The following is a 21,011-nucleotide window of genomic DNA, read 5'->3' on the forward strand; positions in this document are numbered from 1 at the left end:
TGCACGACCACACAATGTTCTCACTGTGCAGCGCTGACTGCCTGCATAGCACAGGGATGGTGCTCCATCCCTATGCTGTGCAGGCGATCAGAATAAAAAAAGTTAAAGTCCCAGATTGGGATAAAGTAAAAAAGTGTAAAAACTCTCAGAAAGTGAAAAAAAAAATAAAAAACAAAGCAAAAAACAATGCTTTATCACCATACCGCCAAACAAAAAATGGAATAACACGCAATCAAAAAGACGAATATAAATAAAAATGGTACCGCTGAAAACGTCATCTTGTCCCGCAAAAAACAAGCTGCCATACAGCTCCATCATCTGAAAAATCAAAAAGTTATAGCTCTCAGAATAAAGCAATGCAAAGAAATAATTTTTTCTATAAAATAGCTTTTATTGTGTAAAAGCGGCAAAACATAGAAAAACAATATAAATGTGGTACCGCTGTAAACGTACTGACCCAAAGAATAAAGCTACCTTATCAATTTTACCACACGCGGAACAGAATAAAAAAAAAACAAAAAAAACAATTCCTGAATTGTTGGGTTTTGTTTATTCTGCCTCCCAAAAATCGGAATAGAAAGCGATCAAAAAATGTCACGTGCCTGAAAATGGCACCAATAAAAACGTCAACTCATCCAGCAAAAAAACAAGCTATCACATGACTCTGTCTGCCAAAATATGGAAAAATTATAGCTCTCAAAATATGGCGATGCAAAAACTAGATTTTACAAAAAATGCGTCTTTTAGTGTGTGACAGCTGTCAATCATAAAAACCCCATATGATTCTGGTATCACTGTAATCGCACTGACCCGAAGAATAAAGTAATCTCATCACTTATACCGCACAAGGAACGGCATAAAAAATAAACTCTGGGGTTAGGGTTGTGCTAGGGTTAGGGTTGTGCTAGGGTTAGGGCTGGGCGAGGGTTAGGGTTGGGCTAGGGTTAGGGCTGGGGTTGGGGTTAGGGTTGGGGTTGGGATTTTTTTCAAAAGTAAGAAAAAAAGATGACTATATGGCGACTAGTGTTGAGCGCAAGTGCTCGCTACTTGAGTTTGCATCGGGTGCTCTGGTATGCATTGAGTATTGTGGGTATTTGAGTGACATGCTCGAGTCTCCGCCCCATATGCTTCGCGTCCAAAAAAACTTTGCGGGGATTGCCTACCATGCACGAGCGATCCCTGCATGTTTTTTTTTGGGTGTCTAATAACCGTGAAACATGCGGGGCAGGGACTCGAGCATGTTACTCGAGCACACGCAGTACATGGTGCATACCTGAGTACCCGATGCAAACTCAAGTAGCGAGCACTTGCGCTCAAGACTAATGACAACTTATTCAATATGATGACCTAATGTTATCAAATTTTCTGTCGTACCTCTGGGTTCAAAATGTTCACTATACCCCTTGATAAAATCCTTGAGGGGTCTAGTTTCCAAAATGGGGTCACTTGTGGGGGGTTTCCACTGCTTAGGGACACAGGGGCTCTCCAAACGCGACATGGTGTCCGCTAACAAATTGAATGGAAAATCGGCTCAAATTGTTAGCGGACACCATGTTGCGTTTGGAGAGCCCCTGTGTGCCTAAACATTGGAGCTCCCCCACAAGTGACCCCATTTTGGAAACTAGACCCCCCAAGGCACCTATCGCTGAGCAGGAAACCTAAGCACTGTATATCCCCAGAGCCAGGTCCTTGATAGGGAGGGGAGGTGAGCACTGGTCAGTCCCGACTATAAACTAAAGACAACAAGGGGGACAATCAAAGGTGGAAAACTTAGCTTGAGCAGACACCAGAGAGAAAACAACAAACGTCCTCCAAGGGCACCAGAGAGGAAGCTAGCCGACTGCTGTAGCTCCAAGCCTTCACGAGGGAAAATGTGAATATCACCGGCGACTCCCTGAAGCAGACTGAGAGTTTATAAACTGGTAGGGTGCCAACCTCCACGTTGGTAGGGTGCAAGTTAGAGACGGAAGGAGGGATAGCTTTACTTCCTTCTATGCGTTACTTTTGCCACTTCGTCATGACTCTGAAAATATGTCTTTCATATCTGTCACATCTATGCCATTCATAGAAACCTCAATTCATAATTTGGAAAGGAGGACAAAGAATTTTAAAGTAATCTGCTTGCTTTTCTGTTCAAGCTGATGCTAGAGGTGATAGGTTATCTCCACCGGCCATAAATCTGTTGTATCCCAAAATTCCTCTATCAGCCCTGCCTGGTCTGCAATCCATCAGATAATCCTCTTCAATTACCGGTTCACATCAGCGGGGTCCCCTTGCAGCAGAGTCATCTTGAAGTCATAGCCTTGCTTCAATATTCACTATCAACTATGAAATGGTTTCGATTTTACAATTATATCTAAATACAGCTTAAGGCCGTGTTCACACATAATGTAAATAGTTTTTTTTTTTTTGCTTCTTATTACCTGCATGTTTTCTGCAGCGTCTGCACCAAAATAAGCAATACAAATCTTCTCTGATTACTGCCTTTTTACTGTGTTTGTTTTTTTGCTGCATTTTTTCCTTTATTTGATGCGTTTTCTATGCAGATTTGAATAAGCGTTTTAAATGCTTTTTTTTTTCTTTTGTACACAAATGCTTTGATTCTGCACTTAAAAATGCAACAATATTTTTTACCTGTTTTTTTATGGCTTCCCATTAAGAAAAAAGGCACAGTGGGCACAAGATTTCAAGAAATCATATCATCCCCTTTCAGTTAAAAGGGGCTGTAGATTAAATCATCAAGTTTTCTGCAAACAAAAAATGCAGTGGGAAAAAAATTCAGTGTGAACACGGCCTTATGGGTTCAGAAAATGGTGATTCTTTTGTATATTCCATTGGGTAGTAATTTCTACTGAGTGACTGAAAGCCAGTGGTGTAATGACTGCAGTCGCTGAGGTTGGAACTGCGACCGGACCTGTGAGGGTCAGGAGCCCGCCGACGCCAGCACAAACTTCAACTGAAGTGCTGAAGTGTATTGCAGCAAAGAGACCCGTCGGCTTTGTGTGCAGCAATAAACGCTGCCAGCCAATCACAGAGGCCATCAGCTGATGTCAGCATGCATGTGACTGGGGGCGCATGGCAGTGACATCATGCGCTCCCGTCGCTTCCACGCTGAAGTCAGCTGCCGGCTTCAGAAGAGGACAGTGCGCGACAGGGGAGAGGAGGGGAGGTGAGTAGAATGGTTTATTTTTTTCCTATGCATTAAAGAACAGTGGCAGAATGAGGGACATATACCAGGATGGGAGATATATATACCAGGATGGGAAATATATATATATATATACCAGGATGGGGGATATATATACCAGGATGGGGCCAGGAAGGGGAACATACTGTATATACCAACATGGAAGACATACATATACCAGGATGGGGCCAGGAAGGGGAACATACTGTATATACCAAGATGGAGGACATATATATACCAGGATTGGGCCAGGATGAGGGCCATATATACCAGGATCTTGCACTGGGACCCATGGGACTCTAGTTACGCCACGGCTTTAAAAGCTTCAATGAACTGATGGAGAAAGTTTTTGGACAATTGTAAAACTTTTCTTCATATAAAAAAACAATATTTATTTCCTAAAAGTAGAACTATTGCGATAATAGCACTTTTTTTATTTGCACTTTGATATAAGTTGCCTTCTGGGAAAATATTTTTTATTATTTCTCTATGATCCAATGATCTGGAATATCTGATACGAGCTTAGCGCAGATCTATCTCGATGTGCAAACATATTATAAGTCAAGGATGTTTTATTACATAAGTCGGCAGCATTTCCATTTAGTCCTGGGCTCAGGCATAACTCGGGTGGGAATTGTAATCGGATTACTGGATAAATCTGACTGGTATCTGGCTGAAATCTAACATGATCGGCATTTGGAAAAAAGTGTCACATGAGAGCTGTCAGTCAGGTGAGAGGGACGTGTTGCGGCAGTAACTTACTAGTGTTGTTCATTGGGAGCTATTGGGACCATTCTTTGTGTCATCTGTGTCCCTTTTATACAAAGATTGTAAAACATCAAAGACAGCAGCGATCTCTCTCCTGTGTCAGTCTATTAGGATGTGTTCACACTGCATCTTTTTCCGCCATTTTTTTTGAAAATAGGTCAGATTAAAAAAATGGCAGAAAAAGCTCTAGCAAAACGATCAATAGAATGGTCCTATTAATTTGTATGGAAAAACGACTTGCTCTGTATATGTTTGGAACGTCTCGTAAATGCTTCAGGCTTTCAAAGACGCCAAGCAATTAAAAGTGAAATGTCCATTCTTCTGCCGTTTTCCTCTCAATTCTTAACAACAGAAGTCACTTGGAAGCTAAAGAGTCTAGAAGACGCCTGAGCGCCTTTTTGAGCATTTTGTCAGCGTTTTTTTTTTGTTTTAAAAAACGTTAGCATTTTTAATATTGTCTAATAGATTTAAAAAAAAAAGTCTGGAGTACGCCAGTGAAAAAATGCCCCAAAAAAGTAAAAAAAAAAAAGCTATAAAAAACATTGAAAAGTGCTCAAGAAAAGACAAAAAAAAAGTTAAAAAAAAAATACGCTTCAGCTTTACAAATCTCCAGAGAAAGGGAGTCATTCCTGAAGAGTTCTGCTTGAAAACGGACATTTTTTGACAGGCAGAAAAATATGCAGTGTGAACATACCTTTACCTTATAGCTTCATTCTCCTCTGTATTTTATATGTACAAAACCCTGGAATTTAGTTGCATTATAAAATAATATTAGAAAATCAAATAGTAAAGAAAAAAGAAAACAAGGCTTATGAAAGGGAACAGGTCATGTTTTAATTGTTTCACCATGTGACCACCAGATGGCGCCAGGAAACTATCCTTTTGTGTGTACCTGTAGTCACAGATGCCTCTACACTGAGATGTTACAGGTAAGGACCAAAGACATCTGAATGTTTTATCATAAAATACTGGAATTATTTTCACTGTAAATTTGCTAAATATTCTTATATAAACAGTTATTTATTTAGTGTCTTACATATGAATTGATTACAAATTTAATAGGCCAAAAACACTGACATAGCCGAGGAATAACAGATGAACAATGCATAATTCTAAGATAATAATAATACATAAATAATAATAATAATAATAATAATAATAATAATAAAAGATGATCCAGAATTCCTCTAGCGCCCATCAGGGCCCGGGGCAACACGATTACAGAGTATAAATGGGTTGACATGGCAGCCAGATGCCTATGAAAGACCCCCATTGCTGCCATCTTTATACTCCCACAATGCCCAGCCACAAGCTGACATATTTCAGTATATAGAACAAGCGGTCAAATGATTCAATGACTCTAAGAGGACTAAAATAAAAAATTAAAATGGATAAAAAAAAAATTAAAAAAATATTACAAAATAAAAAGTTTAAAAAATAAAGTTTAAAGATTAAATCACCTCCTTTTTCCCAAATCCAAAAATTAAAAAAAACAAACAAAGCAAACCTCATTTAGTATCTCCGCGTCCGTAAAAATCTGATCTACGAAAATAGAAAATTAATTAAACGCAGTAAAGAGAAATATATTCAAAATACCACAATTGTCATTTTTCAGACACCGCACCTTTAGGTAAAAATTCAATAGAAAGCAAAAAAAAAATGTCATGTGTGCCCTACATGGTGAATAAAAACGTGCGCTTGCCATGCAAAAAAAACAAAAAAACAAAAAACAAGAGCCATCGTTGGAAAAATACAAAGAAACTTCCGGAACTCAGAATTTATTTATTTTTTTACAAAGTTCTGAATTTTTTTTAAGAACTAAAATATAAAAAAAAATCTTTACAAGTTTGCTTTTGTTGTAATCGTACTGACGTGAAGAATTGTATCGCCAGGTCATTCTTACTGCACAATAAATGCAAAAAAAACCCAAAGTAAAAACTAAACCCCAAAAACAATGGTGGAATTGCGTTTTTTTCATCAATTCACCGCCATTGGATTTTTTTTAGTTTTCCAGTACATTATATAATAAAATGAATGGGGTCATTCAAAATAAGACGTCGCCCCACAAAAAAACAACCCCTGGTACGTGGAAGGAAAAATCATCAAGTTATTATGGCTCTTGGTAGAAGGGGAGAAAAAAAACACTGTGTAGTTAAAATTAATGTGTTGATCTATTAAAATAATTATACGGAATGAGAAATAAAGGGTAAAAAAAATAAAAAATAGACCCAGTACATAAAAAAAAGCAAAATAAAGACTTTAACTCAACTTAAAAAAAGTTTTGCAAAGTTAAAAATTAATCCTAATAAAACAAAAACAATGCGATGAAGCAGGATTCATTGTTACACTGCAGGTCTGAGAATTTGACATAAATTACAACTCAAATATTATGCGGAAATTACTGACAAGATTTTGACCTTCTCAAGATGGCGCAGGAATCAGTCCGATGTGCAGTATATTTATATGTCCGTGCAGAAACAAAGGTCTTCCCCTTTTAGGTTCCGACCAATGACGCGGCAGTCAGTTAATGGGCGGAGTCAGCTGGCTGATAACGCTGCTACCTGCTCCCTGCAGACAGATGCTGTGAGTATCCATGGCGGTGCGGCCGCAGATCAGTGCCGCCCGGTGCTCGGGGACGGCAGCAGCTCGTTGTGCAGCAGCAGCGCCGCCGCCGCTCACTGCTCCGATCCTGCTGCTGTGCCGGGATTTATACAGGAGGATAGTGGCGCAAATGTGAAGTAAAGAGCAATAAAAGCAGCGAGCAGAACAGCACTAGGAGGAAAGATCCAGATAATGCAGAGACGAGGGGAGTGCAGGAATTGTAGCGATGGCAGCCACAGCCTGGGGATCACTAATCCTAAGGAGAAGAGACTAGGAGACACAGATAGAGAGCCATAGACGGAGCGATAGAATACATAGGATGAGAGGGACATAGATAGGAGCTAGATAGATAATATATAATAGATAGCTATGAGTTAGTGAGATAGCTATGTGATGGATGGATGGATAGATAGATATAACAGATATGAGATAGAGATAATAGATATGAGATAGATAATGTCTGTAAATCGCTGAGGAATTAATGGCACTATATAAGTGAATAAAATAAATATGGAAATATAGTTAATAGAAAAATTGATAGGTATGATAGACTTGTAGATACATTGATAGATATAAATATATCAATCAATAGACAGATCTGACTAGGTGGATGCATAGATATGAATAGAGAGATAGAAAAAAAATAAAAATTGAAATAGCATAAGTTATGTGGTTTATGGGGAGGTTCTTCCATTTTTAGATAGATATAAATAGATTGTTGGTTAGGAAATTTAGACAGATTTAAATAGATAGATAGATATGTGATAGATAATAGATAGATATGTGATAGATAATAGATAGATATGTGATAGATAATAGATAGATATGTGATAGATAATAGATAGATATGTGATAGTAGATAGATAGATGATAAATAGATATGTGATAGATATGAGATAGATAGATATATGATAGATAGATATGTGATAGATAGATGATAGATATGTGATAGATAGATAGATAGATATGAGATAGATATATGATAGATATGTGATAGATATGAGATAGATGTGTGATAGATAGATATGGGATAGATAGATAGATAGATGTGTGATAGATAGATAGATAGATAGATAGATAGATAGATAGATGTGTGATAGATAGATCCTACCTGCCCTTTACATTTGAATACTTTTATCCCGGGAGAGGCATGTTTGATAAATATTAGGTTTAGGGTCCCATCAGAGAGAGGTCGCCCTGTCATGGCTAATGGGCTCTCATTGCCAAATTGTACGCTAATTACCTTCATTTTATAAATATTTTCTATATAGCTGTAAAGTAGTTTATATTCCATATATTCAATGATTGTATACATGTTAGGGCACACAGTAAGCTGCTGTACTCTTTAGCTTGTCTGTTACAGAGTCACAGCAGTTTGCCACTTGTACACACTTGCTTTATTTTGTTGAGAAGTGCTGGTCAGTTTTTTTTTGCAGATGGATAGATAGTGGGGGTTTGAGTGGTGGGGGAAGCTGAGGTGTGGGTGGTGGGGGAAGCTGCTTCCATTTTTAGCTAGATATGAATAGATTGATGGATAGGAGAGAAACAGATATGAATAGATAGATATTTGAAAAAAGCAGCACAGAGAAAAAAATGGATGCTGACCCATTTATCCTTCAAGCAAGAAGAAGCAAACAAGTAGGCAGCGCTCCAAAAATTGTAGGGAAAAAAGAAAAAAGGGTTGTTTTTTTATTGACCCCCAATATCAATATATATGTCAACAAAAAAGATTGTCTTGGAATTTTTGGGATGCTGCCTACTTTGCTTTCTAGGGATAGATATGAATAGATAGGAGAAATATTGGATGTATAATATTTATAGATAGTTTATTGTATTATTTGTCCCAAACTGTGCATTATTATTACTTGTGTTATTGAGCAGTTCCTGATCATTCAGGCTGATTATTACTTGTTCTGCAGGTAAAATCTGCCGTCAGGACGGGGTAGTACTAGTGACAACCTTAGCTCAGAGCAAAAAAAAGTTTACCCAACAATGTACACTTGTCTCTTTTGTATCTTTGTGTCACATTCCCAGAATTACTGACAGCGTAGTATCAAAGTGAATATAATGCTACAATGTAGCCGCCGCAGAACCAGACTACAGTGTTCAGTTTTGTAAGACTCTTTGGAATCAGAGATTAAAGGGATTGTCCACCTTTTTTATCTTCTTTTTTACTTACACATATATTTTAGTTTAAAAATCATTTGTGCATTTAGGTTTCATTAAACCTTTTGCACTATTTTGCTTTTACAGGCTCTTTGTCTTGCTGCACATTCAACTTTGATGTGGTCTTTGGTCATAAATCAGCTGCGTTTGATCTCAGAAAAAGACAGATAAGAATTACAAACTCTCCTGTCATATGGACAGAACGGGAGGAGCTCACTGACGGAACCTCAGTTAGCTCATTCTGCAGCCAGGCAAACAATGCAAAATTTTTAATGAAATCCAATTGAAAAAATAATTTAGGCCCAAAATACCTGCGTTTAGTAAAAAAAAAAAAAAAATTGTTCCCAAAGGGGAGCAACCCCTTTAATGAATGAATGGAATAAATAGATGACATGGGCATCGGAATGAGACTTTTCCATCTGTAAAAACAGATTTATTGACTAACAAAAGCAAGAGCCCCCATAACCTCCTTTCATAATGGCCACGCTCAAACGTTCAGTATTTGTTCAGTATTTTACATCAGTATTTGTAAGCCAAAACCAAGAGTGGAACAATCAGAGGAAAAGTATAATGGAAACACGTCACCACTTCTGCATTTATCACCCACTCCTGGTTTTGGCTTACAAATACTGATGTAAAATACTGACCAGATACTGTACGTGTGAATGTGGTCTTAGATACGTGTTGCAGTGATCTATTGCTCATGACAGTCTGATGTGTGCAGCTCTCACGTGCTCTCTAGCTCCCCCTGCAGCATCTTGCTCACTGGCTGCTGTTCTGCGGCTCTTCTGTGATTGCTTCCTTGTTTGTTTGTTTGCCTTCAGCAGATTCCTATAATTGCACATTTGACATGTTTATTATGATAGATAGATTAGCTAACAATAAATATAAAATGAAATTTTACCGTCACAATGAATACAGTTTACAGGTTTATAGGAGAAATAGACAGTGTGTGGTAATAGGAGAAAACTGCAGGAAAAGACTAGGCAATAATGAAATTCTAATTATTATTCAAGCACTAAAGGATTTTTACGTGTCCCCTATATCCAGTGCTGAAAATAAGTATTTGATACACTGTGGATTTTGTAAGTTTTCCCACCTACAAAGAATGGAGAGGTCTGTAATTTTTATCGTAGGTACACTTCACCTGTGAGAGACAGAATCTAAAAAAAAATCCCGAAAATCACATTGTATGATTTTTACATAATTAATTAACATTTTATTGCGTGAAATAAGTATTTGATTCAATAGAAAAACAGAACTTAATATTTGGTGCAGAAACTTTTGTTTACGATTACACAGGTCAGACTTTTCCTGTAGTTCTTGACCAAGTTTGCTCACACTGTAGCGGGGATTTTGCTCCACTCCTCCATACAGATCTTTCAGGTTTCGGGCCTGTCGCTGAGCAACATTGAGTTTCAGCTCCCTCCAAAGATTATCTATTGGGTTCACATCTGGAGACTGGTTAGGCCACTCCAGGACCTTCAAATACTTCTTATGGAGCCACTCCTTAGCTGCCCTGGCTGTGTGTTTCAGGTCATTGTCATGCTGGAAAACCCAGCCATGACCCATCTTCAATGCTCTTAGTGAGGGAAGGAGGTTGTTGGCCAAAATCTCGCGATACATGACCCCATCCATCCTCCCTTCAATATGGTGCAGTCGTCCTGTCCCCTTTCCAGTAAAGCACCCCGATGTTTCCACCGGTTATAGGAAGTTTCGCCCCCATCAGTTCGCCCCCATCAGTTCGCCCCCAGGTACATTTCGCCCCCGCACATTTTGCCCCTATCATTTCGCCCCCAGGAAGATTCGCCCCCGCACATTTCGACCCCACACGTTTCGCCCCCGGACCGGGGCGAACTGGGGGCGATATGTGCAGGGGTGAAATGTGCGGGGGCAAAACTTCCTGGGGGCCAAATGCTGGGGACGAAATGTGCGGGGGGCGAAATGTACTCGGGGGCGAATTGCTGGGGGTGAAACATCCAATTCCCGTTTCCACCACCATGCTTCATGGTTGGGTGTTCTTGGGGTTGTGCTCATCCTTCTTCCTCCAAACACGGCGAGTGGAGTTGATGCCAAAAAGTTCTCTTTTGGTCTCATCTGACCACATGACCTTCTTCCATGTCTCCTCTGGATCATCCAGATGGTCATTGGTGAACTTCAAATGGGCCTTGACATGTGCTGGTATAATCAGGTGGACCTTGCGTGCCCTGCAGGACTTTAATCCATGACAGCGTAGTGTGTTACTAATGGTAATGTTTGAGACTGTGGTCCCAGCTCACCTCAGGTCATTGACCAAGTTCTCCTGTGTATTACTGGACTGATTCCTGACCTGTCTTAGAATCATCCTTACCCCACGAGGTGAGATCCTGCATGGAGCCTCAGACCGAGGAAGATTGACAGTCATCTTGTATTTCTTCCATTTTCTAATAATTGTGCCAACAGTTTTTGCCTTCTAACCATGCTGCTACCTATTATCCTGTAGCCCATCCCAGCCCGATGCTGGTCTACAATTTTGTCCCTTTGTCCTTAGACAGCTCTTTGGTCTTGGCCATGGTGGAGAGGTTGGAGTGTGATTGATTGTGTGGACAGGTGTTTATTATACAGGTAACAAGTTCAAACAGGTGCCAATAATACAGGTAATGAGTGCAGAGTAGGAGGGCTTCTTAAAGAAAAACTAACAGGTCTCTGACAGCCAGAATTCTTGCTGGTTGGTAAGTGTTCAAATGCTTATTTCATGCAATAAAAATACATTTAATTATGTAAAAATCATACACTGTGATTTTCTAGTTTTTTTTTAGATCTGTCTCTCACAGTTGAAGTGTACCTAAGATAAAAATTACAGACCTCTCCATACTTTGTAGGTGGGAAAACTTGCAAAATCAGCAGTGTATCAAATACTTATTTTTCCCACTGTATGAGCTTGGGGGTTATTTTAGAGATTATATGCAATACACTTGGAACCTGACCGAGGGTCACTCAAAAAGTCCATCAAGGCACAGCATATTTTATGTAGCATTGCTGGCCACATCTATGCCAAAATTAAAGACTATTTTTTTCTGAGGATCTGACTTTAGGAGTACCGCACAATGGTTTGTGTTGATACATTATAACATTCTGTGCACTTATATACAGTCATGGCCGAAAGTGTTGGCACCCTTGAAATTGTTCCAGAAAATGAAGTATTTCTCCCAGAAAATTATAGTAATTACATATGTTTCGTTATACACATGTTTATTTCCTTTATGTTTATTGGAACAACACGGAAAAACAGAAAAAAAGGTAAATGGGACATAATTTCACACAAAACCCCCAAAATTGGCATGACAAAATTGTTGGCACCTTTCCAAAATTGTGGGTAATCAACTTAGTTTCAAGCATGTGATGCTCATTCAAACTCACCTGTGGCAAGTAACAGGCATGGGCAATATGAAAATCGCACCTGAATCCAGATAAAAGGGGGAGAAGTTGACTCAATCTTTGCACTGTGTGTCTGTGTGTGCCATACTAAGCACAGAGAACAGAGAGGAAAAGAGAACTGTCTGAGGACTCAAAAACCAAAATTGTTGCACAATATCAACAATCTAAAAGATATAAGTTCATCTTCAGAGATCTTGATGTTCCTTTGTCTATGGTGCGCAACATAATCAAGAAGTTTACAATGCATGTTACTGTATCTAATCTCCCTGGATGGCAGAGAAAAATTGATGAAAGGTTGCAACACCAAATAGTCCAGATGGTGGATAAGCAGACCCAACCAAGTTCCAAAGAAATTCAAGCTGTCCTGCAGGCTCAGGGTGCATCACTGTCAGCACGAACTATCCATCCACTTTTGAGTGAAATGAAACGCTATGGCAAGAGACCCAGGAGGACCCCACTGCTTACACAGAGACATAAAAACTAGACTGCAGTTTGCCAAAATGCACGTTAGTAAGCCAAAATCCTTCTGGGAAAACGTATTATGAACAGATGAGACCAAGATAGAGCTTTTTGGTAAAGCACATCACTGTTTACCCAAAAACGGAATGAGACCTACAAAGAAAATAACACAGTACCTACAGTCAAATATGGTGGAGGTTCAAATATGTTGTGGGGTTGTTTTGTGCCTTTGGCACTGGGTGTCTTGATTGTGTGCAGGGTATCATTAAATCAGAAGTTATGGTTGAAACGTAAATATCCCTTAATGAACCAATAAGTGTACAATTTCATATCTATATAGAATATACAGCATACAGTGGCTTGTGTGTGAAAGTATTCACCAACCACCCCTTGGCTTTTACCTATTTTGTTAGTGTTTAAATATTTTTGTAATTGTGTGTGATGCATCAGCACTAAATAGTCTAAGTTGAAGTGAAGTGAGAAAAATATGTGCATAAATTACATTTATAGGATCAAATAACTAAAAATTGACATGTGCATATGTATTCACCCCTTTAGCCATGAAGCCACTAACAATTTCTGGTGCAAGCAGTTACCTTCATAAGTCACATGCTTAGTGACAGGACGTCCACCTGTGTGCAATGTAAGTGTCCCATGTCTGTCAGTATATACATTTTACCTTTTCTGAAAGGCCACAGAGGCTGCAACACCATTAAGCAAGAGGCACCACTAACCAAACAACACCATGAAAACACATGAGATCTCCAAACAAGTCAGGGACAAAGTTGTTCAGAAGTACAAGTCAGGGTTAGGTTATAAAGAAAAATCCAATCTCTGATGATCCCCCAGAGCACCATCAAATCCATTATCATCAAATGTATTTATTTTACTCACTTATATAGCACCATTAATTCCACAGCGCTTTACAAAAATTATCGGCACTGTCCCCATTGGGGCTCACAATCTAGATTTTCTATCAGTATGTCTTTGGAGTGTGGGAGGAAACTGGAAAACCTGGAAAAAATCCACGCAAACACGGAGAGAACACAAACTCCTTGTAGATGTTGCTATTGGTGGGATTAGAACCCAGGACCCCAGCGCTGCAAGGCTGCAGTGCTAATCACTGAGCCACCGTACTGCCCGATGGAAAGAACAGGGTACTACAACAAACCTGCCAAGAGAGGACCACCAACCAAAACGATCAGCCTGGGCAAGGAGGGCATTAATCAGAGAGGTAGCACAGAGACCCTAGTTAACCAGGAAGGACCTGCAGAGTTCCCAAGCAGAGACCGTCCATATGACCACAATAAGCCGTACACTCTATAGAGGTGACCTTTATGGAAGAGTGGGCTGAAAAAAGCCTTTACTTGCACACAAAAATTGTATGGCTTGTTTTGAGTTTGCCAAAAAACGTGGGAGACTTCCCAAATGTATGGAGGAAGGTGCAGTGGTCAGATGAGCCCAAAATTGAACTTTTTGGCTACCAAGGTAAAAGCTATGTTTGGCACCAAACCAACTTAGCTCATCACCCCAAGAACACCATCCCCAGAGTGAAACATGGTGGTGGCAGCTTTATGCTGTAGGCATGTTTTTCGGAAACAGGGACAGGGGAAATGGTACAAGTCGAGGGGAACATGGATGGTCCAAAATACAGGGATATTCTTGAACAAAACCTGTTTTATTCTGTCAGTAATTTGAGACTGGAACGGAGGTTCACCTTCCAACAAGACAATGACCCAAAGCGTACTGCTAAAGCAACACTGGAGTGGTTTAAGGGGAAATGTGTAAATGTTGTAGGCATATTCTTTATGTGAACTGATGCATACCCTCAAAAAAACAGTGAAATTCCAGGATGTGAGGTAGTAAAACATGAAAAATGCCAAGGGGGGTGAATACTTCCACAAGCCACTGTAAATATATATCAGGGTTCAGGAATCAGTAAGTCACCCCATCTCTATACTCGAAGGCATAGAGTAAAGACACAAGTGCCAGCGGAGCTGCTGCAAAAACTATGGCAAAACCGCCAGCCAAGCCACTTCAGGAAAAAGTCAGCCAGCCTTTTCCTGAATCGGCTATGCCTTGGAAAACTTGATGGTTCAGCGAGAATCTTAACGACGCCATGTGTACATACCCTTAATTTATATAAAAAATCATCAGGTTTGTAAGATTTTGGAAGCTGAAAAATTTACTTTGAAATTAGTTTTCATCCATCATTTTTTCTCAGTTTGGCGCTGTACTTTTCTTGCTTGGGATGACTCTGGCCAATCAAAGGGACATTCCCAGCTCAGTAGGTAATGCTATACCACCAAGATATGCCTTTTATTTAAAGGTGCTGTTAACTGCAGCGAGTACTCCTTAAGCTCAAATACCTGTTCCTGCATGTGCGCACCAACACTGTGGGAACCCAGCGACGCGCTTTCAGTGTAAAGATGTGCGCACACAAAGAGTGGTGCAGGCATGCTGTGATCTCAGCCCTCTCTACGAAGCCACTTGCTCGCTACACTGACGGATAGACGGATATATAGAGCAGTTGCCACAGACTGATAGGAGCTGGAGATCAGAGTGTAAGAAAGTAAGTGCTGTCAATCAAGATCAGGGACAGTGGATGCAAATCGGAGGGTTTAATGGTTCACCGAGCCACTAGCCACACCAAGGGTGCAAGAAAGCACCCTCATTTGAATATGGATTAATACTGATTTTTTCTTCACCTACACCACTAAAATATACAGTGCTGGCCAAAAGTATTGGCACCCCTGCAATTCTGTCAGATAATACTCAGTTTCTTCCTGAAAATGATTGCAATCACAAATTCTTTGGTATTATTCTCTTCATTTAATTTGTCTTCAATGAAAAAAACACAAAAAGAATTGTCCTAAAGCCAAATTGGATATAATTCCACATCAAACCTAAAAAAGGGGGTGGACAAAAGTATTGGCACCCTTTGAAAAATCATGTGATGCTTCTCTAATTCGTGTAATTAACAGCACCTGTAACTTACCTGTGGCACCTAACAGGTGTTGGCAATAACTAGATCACACTTGCAGCCAGTTAACATGGATTAAAGTTGACTCAACCTCTGTACTGTGTCCTTGTGTGTACCACATTGAGCATGGAGAAAAGAAAGAAGACCAAAGAACTATCTGAGGACTTGAGAAACCAAATTGTGAGGAAGCATGAGCAATCTCAAGGCTACAAGTCCATCTCCAAAGACCTGAATGTTCCTGTGTCTTCCGTGCACAGTGTCATCAAGAAGTTTAAAGCCCATGGCACTGTGGCTAACCTCCCTAGATGTGGATGGAAAAGAAAAATTGACGAGAAATTTCAACGCAAGATTGTGCGGATGGTGGATAAAGAACCTCGACTAATGTTCAAACAAGTTCAAGTTGCCCTGCAGTCCGAGGGTACAACAGTGTCAACCCGTACTATCCGTCGTCGTCTGAATGAAAAGGGACTGTATGGTAAGATACCCAGGAAGACCCCACTTCTTACCCCGAGACATAAAAAAGCCAGGCTGGAGTTTGCCAAAACTTACCTGAGAAAGCCTAAAACGTTTTGGAAGAATGTTTTCTGGTCAGATGAGACAAAAGTAGAGCTTTTTGGGAAAAAACATCAACATACAGTGTACAGGAAAAAAAAAGAGGCATTCAAAGAAAAGAACACGGTCCCTACAGTCAAACATGGCGGAGGTTCCCTGATGTTTTGGGGTTGCTTTGCTGCCTCTGGCACTGGACTGCTTGACCGTGTGCATGGCATTATGAAGTCTGAAGGCTACCAACAAATTTTGCAGCATAATGTAGGGCCCAGTGTGAGAAAGCTTGGTCTCCCTCAGAGGTCATGGGTCTTCCAGCAGGACAATGACCCAAAACACAATTCCAAAAGCACTATAAAATGGTTTGAGAGAAAGCACTGGAGACTTCTAAGGTGGCCAGCAATGAGTCCAGACCTGAATCCCATAGAACACCTGTGGAGAGATCTCAAAATGGCAGTTTGGAAAAGGCACCCTTCAAATATCAGGGACCTGGAGCAGTTTGCCAAAGAAGAATGGTCTACAATTCCAGCAGAGCATTGTAAGAAACTCATTGATGGTTACTGGAAGCGGTTGTTTGCAGTTATTTTGGCTAAAGGTTGTGCAACCAAGTATGAGGCTGAGGGTGCCAATACTTTTGTCTGGACCTTTTTTGTAGTTTTGTGTGAAATGATCAATGATTTGATTTTTGCTTCATTCTCTTTTGTGTTTTTTTCCTTGCAAGCAAATTAAATGAAGAGAATAATACCAAAGAATTTGTGATTGCAATCATTTTCAGGAAGAAACTGAGTATTATCTGACAGAATTGCAGGGGTGCCAATACTTTTGGCCAGCACTGTATATTACTGGTATGATTTTTATAGTCCTTTATACAAATGTTTAGAGAGTAACCGTCATTTTAATTTTTATTTCATAAATCAATAGTACACATGCAAATAAGAAACTTTGTAATATATGTTATCAGAGAAATCTGATTCTTTCTCCTCTTGGACTGATCATTCACTTTCAACTCATGAGTAACATTAGTGTCCAGTAGACAGATTTTCCTATTACTGAGATAGGAGATATCAGTTGGTTCTTTTAAAATTCTATGGAGAGGGGAAGAAGAAAAGGAGGAGCTACAGATATTCTGCTGCAAGTTCTCCAAAAACAACAGCTCCAGTTCTCCATAGAACTTTATGAGCACCAACTATCATCCCCTATCTCAGTAATGGGAAAGTCTATGTTCACTAAAGACAGATTTTACCTGTGAATTGAGAATTTTGAGAATGAAAGATCAGATTTCTCTAATAAGATATATTTCAAAGTTTCTTATTTTCATGTGTACTATTGATTTATGAAAAAAAAAGAAGTAACGATGAACCCTCATTTTGGGGGAAGGAAGACTCTCTTCCTTCAACCTTGCATTTAGGAATCAAATAATGCGAAAAATTCTATTTGAATGTGTTCATAGCATACTGATGGGTATATCCATTTAGTAATTCCTAAGGAAAAGCCGTTCTGATCCTATATAAAGTATTATTATAGGGCTAATACTAATTACCGTATATATTTGTATTATAGTATATTGCATGTCTCTTGCTATGTCAGTAGTGTAATGTATTACCGGCAGCTATATACTTTTGCTTTCCTCATTCATTCTTTCTGGGATTTAGACACTTTTACTCCAGTTACACTGATCTGATGGATCTGTGATTGAACAGGACGATTCCTGGGAGGGTCCTCATGACGTTCTCTATTTCTTCTATGTCAGCCCAGTCACTGAGATTCCCCTGTAGTATTTTTAGCTTCCGGCTGGCTGAACGGGTTTGTCATCATTCGTATGTACCTTGACCCTTTATTATTTCTTGTCTGTATACAAAGACTTGCAGCTAATCCATGACTCTCCGGAGCTCATGTGGCAGATGGACTTTGGCACGGTTTGTTCAGATTCAGGCCTCCTCTGCCGTGACTGACGCAGGTGAGTCTCTTCGTGATTTATATTTTGTAGGTAACGATCCTCTGCTTTGTTTTTTTGTAGTTTTTTCTTAGGCCCAGATTTGAGGTTTGGATCACACAGTAGCATGTATTACTCTTTATATCACCTTGGTTGACAAGTAAATGCCTGCTTTTTATATTTCTATGGAGGTTGTTTTACTGTTTTAAAGGGATTGTCAAGGCTTGGGGTACAAGTCTGCAGTCACTCTATGTGACTGCAGACTTAGGAGTCCTCACAGCGTACACAGTGCGCACTGTCAGAATTTTCCGGTGCTGACGTTGACAGCGCAATTTGCATACATACAGTCACATGCAGACTAGATGTGTGTGGCCTCTCTCAATACAAGTGAATTGAGTGAGGCTGGACACGTCTAGTTGGAATGTAGCCTGATGTATGCAAATCAGGGTTCAAGTCTGCAGTCACTCTATATATATCAAAGACTGACCATCACTTCCAAACAGAAAACAGGTGTGAACAGATGCAAGCTAAGAGTAGCTACCTCCATTATTTAACTAACGAATTAAAGCTGCACTCTGTAACGCTATAGCATGTAAACATGAATATATGAAATTTGAATTGCATTACTGCTCTAGAAAATAGATTAAAATGAAGATACTTACCGCATAAACAGGCCAATTCATGTGTGCCCAGTAGCCAACGACAAGTCGATCCTCTTTGCTGGGAACTTAACCTAATATGAAGCCTCTCCTGGGCTGGTAGTCTACAATTATATGGGTAGGTAGGATCCTGCTGTGATTAAAACCTCCATAGGCTGATGGGTGGAGTGTTCTATGTGACGGCAGGTTTGTGAATCTTCACATTGCGCACGTTACACGCTGTCAGATTGGGCAGGCACGTGACGGCAAGTATGTGATTTGTATACATGCGGTCACCTGCAGACTGAACGTTCACAGGTTCGCTTAATACAAGTGAATTGAGCGAGGCCGGACACATCTAGTCGGAATGTGTCCGGAAGTATGAAAATTGCATACTTGTAGTCACTTGACTCCTGACGTCAGCACCGGAGAATCCTGGTATGCTGTGAGGATTCATAAGTCTGCAGTCACATAGAATGACTGAAGACTTGAGCCCCAAGCCTGGACAACCTCTTTAACTAATAGGCTGTTCATTCAGGACCCCCATCTAGACAGGACAGTGTCTTTCACTCCAGAAGACCCATCACATCTGTATATTACATTATTTTCAGTGAAAACTGTGTAATCCCTAAAGGAAAAGTCCTTGGGATAGGTTATCAATATCAGAACGCTAGGGGGCCGGCACCGATCAGCTGTTTTCCATTGTTACATAAAAATATAAACAGTAAAACAAAAAAAAATCACTACATCTGCAATGAGTAAAATATGAAAATATTACGTTTGCTTATATTACGTCATCATATTCCACAGCAAAATATCACATTTTTTATCCCTCACGTTGTAGGTTGTTTCGCCGTACAAAAAAAAAAAAAAAAACATTAAAAGTGAATAAAAAGTTATATGGACTTTAAAATGTCACCAATAAAAGCAAAAACAAACTTGCATAAGAAAACACCCACACATTGCCGGAAAAATAAAAAGGTCATATCTCTCAGAATATTGTGACAAAACATGTAAAATTTTTCTTAATAGGGTTTTTATGGTGTAAAAGTAATAAAACATAACAAAAAAAGTCTGAATTCGTTATCTCAGTACCTATACTGACCTACAAAATAAGGCTGGGGCTACAAGGCGCTTTTGGCCATAATATACCGTAGGTCCCGCAGTTAAAGATCGATATTTTCTGCTGTGACATCGTAGCATAATGAGAGGGCATGGGGTCGCATCTCAAATCCGCAATATACCAGGAACCTTGATTATTTGCAACTCAATTCATTATGTGGCTTCTGGAAAAAGCTTAGTGCCGTGCTTGGCAGCCCCATTGGGAGTGAATGGACCTGTGGTCGGGCATGTGCATTGCCGTTCCATTCTAGTGGGATAAAATTTCCCCGTTCTGACGATCAGTGTAGGTCCCAGTGCTCGGACCCCCACCGATCGGTAACTTAATATCTTTCCCATGGACAGGTGATAACAATCCCTTTTATCTCTTATCTAATTTTTACAGCACAGTGAGCACAAAAAGCTCCTGTAAAAAAATCCCCCAAATTGCAGAATTACTTTTTTACATTTTTTTAATTAATCCTATGGCACAAAGATTTTTTCTACATTTTCTAATACATTGTATGGAGCATGAATGGGGTGGTCCGAAGGCAAAGTAATTTTCATTGTAAATTCCCATCTATTTAGTGCCATAATCTAAACTATTTTCTAATATAAATGCTTTAAAAATTCCCTTCCATTTCCTAATTACACTATCTAATTCATTTTAAAAAATTTTTGCCTGCTTCTTTTTTGGTAACATTTCGTTTGAGAATCCCAGTGCATTCTTGAATACTTAAACAAAGCATCATCAAGGGGGCAGAGACTGCGGTCACTGCCACGGCATCTCCCCCCTCCCTGAAATGAAGCATCATCAGTGACGCCAATTTCATGGTTTGGGCTAGTCCCATCATGCTGTGCACTGTGTGATGTGCACAATGACAGCCCACTCACTGTTGTCGGCTCAGATCAGTAGTGACGAGCTGGCAACAAAGCACGTTTTCATAATACCCATGGTGCAGAGACCAATGCTGCCCCCACAAGTGAGGTCTTTGGTCTTTACACGCTGGGTATTCTGACACCGTTCTATTGGCGGCTCGTTACTGCTGATCTGAGCCGACAACATAGAGTGCGCTGTCATTGCGCACAGTGCACAGCGTTCTGGGACTAGCCCAGACCATGAAATGCGCGTCACTGATGACACTTTGTTTCAGTTTGGGGGCAGAGGCTGCAGTACTGCAGTAGAGTTTTCCAGCATGCACTGGGTTTCTCAAA

General features: G+C 39.9%; 1 protein-coding gene across 3 annotated transcripts in view; it reads left to right on the forward strand.

Annotated features, from left to right (window-relative positions):
- Nucleotides 1–6,444: 6,444 nt before the first annotated feature.
- Nucleotides 6,445–21,011, forward strand: part of SEC16B (SEC16 homolog B, endoplasmic reticulum export factor) — a 191,264-nt gene continuing 176,697 nt past the window's right edge. The window contains exons 1-2 of one of the 3 annotated variants that reach the window (XM_073643358.1): nucleotides 6,447–6,538; nucleotides 17,988–18,084. The gene's annotated coding sequence lies outside the window, so the exon portion shown is untranslated. Of the gene's footprint in view, nucleotides 6,539–17,870; nucleotides 18,085–21,011 lie in introns of those variants that run through there. The other 2 variants (XM_073643359.1, XM_073643357.1) reach the window with 2 other exon arrangements.

This window comes from Phyllobates terribilis, unplaced genomic scaffold (assembly GCF_046119375.1).
Source record: "Phyllobates terribilis strain yellow unplaced genomic scaffold, ASM4611937v1 Scaffold_8__6_contigs__length_399053987, whole genome shotgun sequence".
Classification (NCBI taxonomy): Eukaryota; Metazoa; Chordata; class Amphibia; order Anura; family Dendrobatidae; genus Phyllobates; species Phyllobates terribilis.